This window comes from Pinus tabuliformis, chromosome J (assembly GCF_031772625.1).
Source record: "Pinus tabuliformis cultivar Carrire ecotype Pingquan chromosome J, CPIR1, whole genome shotgun sequence".
Taxonomy (NCBI): Eukaryota; Viridiplantae; Streptophyta; class Pinopsida; order Pinales; family Pinaceae; genus Pinus; species Pinus tabuliformis.
The window spans coordinates 517475476-517483841 of record NC_142295.1 but is presented as its reverse complement, the minus strand read 5'-3'; positions in this window follow the sequence as shown (position 1 = coordinate 517483841).

Sequence of the window (8366 nt, the reverse complement as noted above, 5' to 3'; positions counted from 1 at the left end):
TTACTTTATTTATTGTAATTGTATAGTATCACCCCCCCAGGGAATTGTTCACTGAGGAAGAGGTGGTTGTAGTACAAACACCTGTTCAAGAAAATGGTGCGATTAATATTGAGGATCAAGCTAATGATCCTATGGAAGAAGATAATGACATTGATAACATAGTTGGAGAAGATGAGACAAATAGATTGATCCAAGAGACATTTAATAACGCTGTAATGGATGATGATGACTGTCCTTTTGATTTCCTATACTTGTGATGGCAACTAAACTTCTTTATGAAGGCTCAAAAACATCTCTTCTCAATGTTGTATTATTGTTGGTCAACTTAAAGGTGGTGAATGGTTTATCAAACACGTGTCACAAAATTTCTAAGGTATATAATAGGTTTTGTAACATTTAGTACTATATACAAGATAAAAAAAAAAAAAAAAAAAATCCATTTTTTTTAATGTTAGTATGTTCATCTGCATCATTTTATTAATTTGTAACATTTGGATGAAATATGTATGATTAATATTGTTTATTACATTAACCAATATTATTATTTTTATGTTGTAGATTATTAGGTGAATTTATGTTACCACTGTCAATTGTTTTACCTCATACATACTGAGATTTACATGTCGTTATGATATATATTGGAATGGAGTACCAAGCTATTCATGCATGCCCTAATGATGATATTCTCTATTATAAAGAACATGCATTGGAAAACAAATGCCCAAAATGTGATGATAGTAGATATCAAACCAATAAAGTAACAACAAAGGTGCCTTGCAAGGTTCTTCAATATATTCCCAAACTTCCACGTCTGCGATAATTGTTCAGGTGCAAAGGCATATCAAAACTTATGGATTACCATGCAAGGAATATAAGTGAAGATGGTTCTCTTTGAATGCCTATAGATGGATTTGCATTTAGGAATATAGAGGAAAAGTTCCCAGAGTTTAAAAGAGAGCCTTGTAATCTTGGGCTTTCATTATCAGCTAACAGTGTCAATCCATTTGCAGAGGCTAGATCTACTTACTTAGTGTGGCCCATTTTTGTTATCAACAATAGAATTCCTCTATGGAAGTCAATAAAGAGGGATCACATAATGTTGACAATGATTGTTCTAACTATTAATTTGTTTAGACTAATATTTTTTAGCACAATAAAATCTCATTTGTCTTGTTTGTTTCATAATTATGTCCTAGATTTTTTTGTTAATTTACTCATATATTTTCAGTTATGCCTTATAATCATTGTCTTATAAAAAATTTATTTACTCATATATGTAGTAATTCTGTATTGTATGTTCAATCAATTAGGAAAGTACTAGGTCAAATATATGAATGTATATATCGAGCCTCTTATCAATGAATTAGTGGGGTTATGGAAAGATGTCACTATGTATGATATCTCTATACGAGTAGTTGGACAACGGGAGTTTGAATTCCATGTAATACTTGCATGGAAAATTCATGATGCCCTAGGGCTAATACATTTATGTGGTATGTTATAACAATATACCTGCACTTTAATAATGTTTAATTTTATGAAGTTCATTTCAAGTATGTTTTTTAAATAGTTCGACCTTCATTGTACATACTTAAAATAATTGATATAAAAATTATTGCATTTCTTGCAAGTCTTTAAACAAATAGTAAATTCGCTTCTCCATTTTGTGGTACTAAGATTAAATATATTCATTCAAGAATATTAGGAAAGGAGGTGTTTGACGAGTATAGGCACTTCCTTTCTAAGAACCGTAGTACCAAAGTATTGAAAAAAATATTTTCAATAAGAAATAAGAGACTAGATTAAGACCACGAAGAATGAAAAATTGTGCATGGAAGTTGAAATATAATAGAGTCACTTAAGGTATGGATCAAATTGTCTATGTATCAATATACATGACATGTTTTTTATTTTATCTTTTTATGGCATTTTCTTCACTGTACTAATTGTAAGGTTATATTATTGTTATAATATCTTTAACCATGATTCACATTGTAGGTCATCAAGGAATTAATAATAGGGCACTTCCATGAGGAATGACAAGTTATCCCAAGAAATTCAATAGACTCCCCTACTATGATCACCTCGAAAATTTTCATTTGATTGATACAATGCACATTGAGAACAATGTAACAAAAACCTTATGGCGAATCTTAGATGGAAGGAGAGATAAAGAAAAGATTGTTGAGATTTGTAATTACATTAAGGAGGTGAACCATGCATTGCAAAGTGAAATTCATTTAAATAGTGATGGAGATGATGAAGATATGAGCACCCTTCCATGGTTATTGACAGAGCAACAAAGAAAGCATGTCAAAGAGGTTATTGAAAAAACTAAATTTCCAACTGGATTTTATTCAAACATAAAGAATATTCCAACAAATAAAGGTGAATTAGGTGGGGTAAAAAATCATGATTGTCATATGTTCATTAAGGTAATTATTTTGGTGTATATATATTTTATACATTGGTAAAACTTATTGTTAATTACTGTTTTTTTCTACTAATTTATGAAAAATAATGGTCGATCATTGTTTTTGTTATAGTATGTTCTACCTTTATCTCTCCCAGGAAATTTTGACAACAATGTCAAAAAAGTTATATATGTTCTTGGAAATTACATGAGGTAAGTGGAGATTTATGTGCAAAGTGTAATTTGTTCAATAAGTTGTTTTGTCGCATATTTTTCACTGCATGTGTTTTTGTTGTCAACATCTACTATATTATTCTTTTTTTGTTGAAACCTATGATTTTATTGCTTCATTTGTAGATGGTTGTCATATAAATAAATTTATAAAGAAGATATAAAGTAATGGAGAAAAGAAATTCCTCATCTATTGTGTGAAATGCAAAAGTATATACCTCCAACATTTTTCAATGCATAAGAACACTACCTCATACACCAAGTCAAGGAGATTGAAAAGTGTGGAGTTGTACACACAAGATAAATGTGGATGGTTGAAAGGCACTTGACTGAAGAATTTGGTGATAAAAAGAGCTAAGGGTTCTATGGTATAGGGATATATGGTGTATCAAACCATGGTTTATATTTTTCAATATAGTGATGAAATAGGAAAAATTATTAATGTGTTGGATCACATTTCGGGTGTCAACTCCATGGATGATTTTGAAGGGGATAACCTATTGGGGAAAGGTAGGATGAGAAAAGTTAGATGTAAGTAGATAGTGCATATTTATAGTACATTTGAAGTTTTCATTTCTATGTATATTGTACTTATTTAATTTTTAGTCTTCCTGCATAATCCATTATTATGAAGGTATAACATGGTAACTAATTATATATATGTGAATTGTTTTATTTTAATACAACCGATTGAGAGTGGGATGATATACATTTATACATTGCAAACAATAAAGATTGGATGAAGGTATGGATTGATTGATGCAAACAAGTTAATAATGGTAGGTTATCATGGTATGGTGTGTCTTGTTTGGTCAAAGAAGCTCAACATAGTGGAGATACCAATCTTACACAGAGGGAAATTGATTTAGCGTATGGCTTAAAGGATTATTAGGCAAACATATTCACCCATAATACTTAGTTTTTTTATAATTATGTTAATTCATATGGTGTGATTTTTTTCTTCATTTTCAAATTTTGCATGTATAAATATGCATGATTATCAATTAAAAATGCATTTTTTTTATGTGTTTGATGTATTTTAGTTGAAACACCACAAAACAATGTGGTGCAATGGCCACAAATTTTGCATCAAAAGTTTGGAGGAAAAGATGAAAAATTATGATAGTGGGATAACTGCAATATTTCAAGTTATCAATGTTTCCTTTATAGGTGACAAACATCCAAAACTCTCTTAGAATCGATACTATGGGTATCCGCATGATATACTTGAGTGTGAATTTGAATCATTCAAAATAGTTGTGTTTGAAGTGAAATGGTTTAGGCTACAAATCCATGAACATGACCATGATAGAACTATTATTGAGCATGCTAACAGTTTACCATGGTTGATACAAGGAATATTGATTCAGGATTAGAGAAATATGTTCTTCCAAGCCAATGTGAATAGGTATTTTATGTAGACATTCCGGGTAAATAGCGTTGGTTTTATGTTGTTAGATATGATCCCAAAGGAAGACCCATAAAGTATAATGTAGCAAAAGAAGATGAAATTGAAGAAGAAGATGGTGTAGAGGAGCATGGAGTCCATGTAGTGTCAGATGAAGATGTCGAACAAGTTCAAGGAATATATTTTAATGGAGACGATGTTCATTTGGATGAAATATATGATATTGACATTGTGTCAAACGAAGAAGTTGAAGAAGTTGAACCAAATGTAGAAGAGCATGTTCTAGATGATTATATAGACAATGATGGTGATGTTGATATGGTTAATCCTTTGTACATAAATTCTGAACTAGATGATATAGATGATGAGATGGGCACAAAATAATATTAATGATATCAAAAAGTTGAAAAGTGTTAGGTATGTATCTATATGTTTTTAGTTGGTTTGTTCTCTCTTGTTCACCATAAATTTTTATTTTACTATTTTTTATGTTTGAATGTCATTGTTTTTCTTTCAAATATATTATAGTAGATACGCTTGGTATCAGGGAATTGAGAGTGATGTGAGGGGGTGGATGGGCCATTTGAGCTCCCACCTTCATGTGGTTGTCCATGTTAAGAAGAGAACATATTATACTTGAAACAAAGAGAAACTCATTTAAATTTATACATACCGAGCGAGTTGGGCGATGGGTGAACCAGAAAACACAACGGTCGGGCAGAAATGAGAAGTAAGTTCGACCCATGACTACCCATGTATTGAGTTCTAGCAGGGTGTCTCGTAATGATTTTAGAAAATTGACTAAATTAATGTTTAGGTGTTAAAAGTTGGTTTATAATTGATTGATTATGCAACATACATACTACAAAATGATAATATTTTGGTGTCATTAAAAATATAATGATTTTTGTTGACTAATTTGCACATCAAGGTGAACGCCTGTAGCTTGGATGCACTAGCATGAAGGTAGAGTGCTTGGGTGCCCCTTGGGGCATCGTGAGATGGGAAAGCCAAGACATCCACATGGTAGGGGTGCCGGTGTGATGAGTTGGTGAGTTGACTTGGCTTGGAAAGGGGCACCCGCATAAAATAATTAAGGTTGGCCAATGACTTCCCATGAATAAAGTCCCCACCAAGGGGTTTCATAATGATTTTTAGAAAATTGAATAAAGTAATCTTTGGGTGTTGAAAGTAAATTTATAATTGATTGATTATGTAGCATGGTACTAAAAAATTATAATATTTTGTTGTCATTGATGAGCTAATTATTTGTGCTCACTAATTTTCACAGTAGTACAAATTCTTGTGCCTTGGGCATGCCTGCACGAAGGTGGGGCACCCATGTGGGTGTCACCGTGTGCTAGCCAGTACACCAAGGCACTCATACAACGAGTTGGTGGGTCATCCAAACTTAATAAGGAGCTTCTGCATAAAAGAGGTAATGTTGGCCCATGACTATCCATGAATAGAATTCCCACAATGGGGTCTCATAATGATTTTTAGAAAACTAACTAAATTAATATTTAGGTGTTAAAAGTTGGTTTATAATTGATTGATCATGTAGGATGGAAATAAAAAATAATTATATTTTGTTGTCATTGATGAGATAATGACTTGTGTTCGCTAATTTGCACAGCAGGAAGGACACTCGCAACTTGGGCACACCCGCATGAAGGTGGGGCACCTAGGAGCCCATGGGTGTGTTGTGTGTTGGGCAAGCCAAGGTGAACACCTAACAGGGGCTCCCATGTGACGAGTTGGTGGGTCATCCTGAATAAGAAATGGGTGCCCACACAAAAGAATTAATTCTAGTCCATGACTTCCCATGAATAGAGTTCCCACAAGGGGGTCTCATAATGATTTTTAGAAAATTAACTAAATTAATGCTTAGGTGTTAACAATCAGTTTAAAATTGATTGATAATGCAACATGGAAATAAAAAATGATGATATTTTGTTTTCATTGATGAGCTAATGATTTTTGTTCATTTATTTTGCACAGGAGGACGAACACCTGTGCGCTAGGTTTGCCCACACAAAGGCGGGGCACTAGGTGCTGGGCACGCTAAGGCGCCCATCTCGTAGGGGATCCCATACGATGAGTTGGTGGGTAAGTCTGAATTGGAAAGGGGTTCCAACAAAAAATAAGTAATGTTGACCTATGACTGCCCATGAAAAAAATTACCATAAAGGGGTCTCATAGTGATTTATAGAAAATTAACTAAATTAATGTTTAGGTGTTAAAAGTCAATTTATAATTGATTGATAATGCAACATGGATAACAAATGATGATATTTTGTTGTCATTGACGAGCTAATGATTTGTCTTCATTGATTTTGACAACAAGGCAAACACTTGCACCTTGGGTGCACCCACACTAGGGCGGGGCTCTAGGGCTCCCATGGGGACATTGTGTGCTATGCACACTAGGGCGCCTGCCCATTAGGGGTATCCATGCTAAGAGTTAGTGAGCCGGCCTAAATTTGAAAGGGACACCTGCATAAAAGAAATAATATCAACCCATGAATAGAGTTCCCACAAGGGTGTCTCACAATGATTTTTAGAAAATTAACTAAATTAATGTTTCGATGTTAAAAGTTTGTTTATAATTGATTGATTATGTAGCATGGTACGTACTAAAAAACTATGAAATTTTGTTGTCATGGATGAACTAATGATTTTTTTTCGCTAATTTTCACAACAAGTTGAATGCTCACGCCCTGGGCACACTTGCACGAAGTCGGGGCGTCTTGGTGCCCATGGGGGCATCGTTGCATGGTTCTTGACATTCTAGGGTGCCCACCTATCAGGGGCATCCATGAAATGAGTTGGTGAATTGACCTAACATGGCAAGGGGTGTCCACACAAAGGATGTAATGTCAGCCCATGACTGCCCATGAACAGAGTTCCCACAAGGGGGTCTCATAACGATTTTTAGAAAATTGACTAAATTAATGTTTGGGTGTTAAAAACTATTTATAATTGAGTGATCATGTAGAATGGAAATAAAAAAAATGATGATATTTTGTTGTTATTGATGAGCTAATGAATATTTTTCATTGATTTTCATAGCAGGGAAAACACTTACGCCGTGGGTGTGTCTGCGTGAAGGTGGGGTGTCCGAGCTATCATAGGGGTGTTGTGTGCTCAACACACTAGGGTTCTAGACACCCATGGGAGTGTCGCATGTTGGGAACGCCAAGGCGCCCACTCGGTAGGGCTACTCGTGAAACACGTTGGTGGGTCGGCTTGACTTGGTAAGGGGTGCCCACACAAAAGAAGTAATGTCAGCCCAGGACTGCCCATAAACAGAGTTCCCAAAAGGGGGTACCATAATGATTTTCAGAAAACTAAATAAATTATTTCTTTGGTATTAAAAGTTGGTTTATAATTTATTGATCATGCAACATGGAAATAAAAAATGACAATATTTTGTTTTCATTGATGAGATAATGATTTGTGTTTGCTAATTTACATAGCAGGGTGAATGCCTGTGCCTTGAGTGCACTTGCACGAAGGCAGGATGCTCTTGCGCCCATGGGTACGTCGTGTTTTGGGCACACAAGGGGACCTGATTCCCATGGGGGTATCACTTACTATGCACACTAGAGCACCTACCCGATAGGGGTACCCGTGCGACGAGTTGGTGCATCAACCCAACTTGGCAAGGGGCGTGTTGGCCCTCAATTTTTGTCATCTTTGCCTATCCTAAATCCAATTTACCACCATATTCCATCCTATTTCACCTATATATTCCTCATTTTAGTCCTATTTTTCATATTGAGGTAACTAAATTAAATTTTTAATTTTTAGAAATTTTTGTAAAAAATTGGTTTTAAGAGTAAATTTGGATTGCATTAAAAATTCCCGTAATAGCTTCATGGAAGTCATATGTGTAGGACCCCTGGGTGGGATTTGAGTGCATATTTGGAAAGCTTGGGAACCACAGATGAAGAAACACCTATTGGTTCAGTCAAACTGAGCAAAAACATGCTCGATCAATGCTGGTCAAACTTGACCTGTCATTTAGCAATTCTAGTAAAAAGGAGCAGATTTATTATTTTGTGGGATTTTTCCTGATTTTGAGAACCATAATTGATGAGTTTGACATGTATGGATGGATTAGGATTGATAAGGATGTTAGAGCCATTAAAGAAAATTTATGGACCATTCAGGGGGTGTAATTTTGTATTAAGATTATTGGAGACTTTTGAGATAATTTGAAGAATCATTCCTACTGTTCTATTTGCTATTCATGTTGTGGATGATTTATTAAGTTAGCTGTAGCTAAAGAGTTCTTTAGGTGTACAAGGC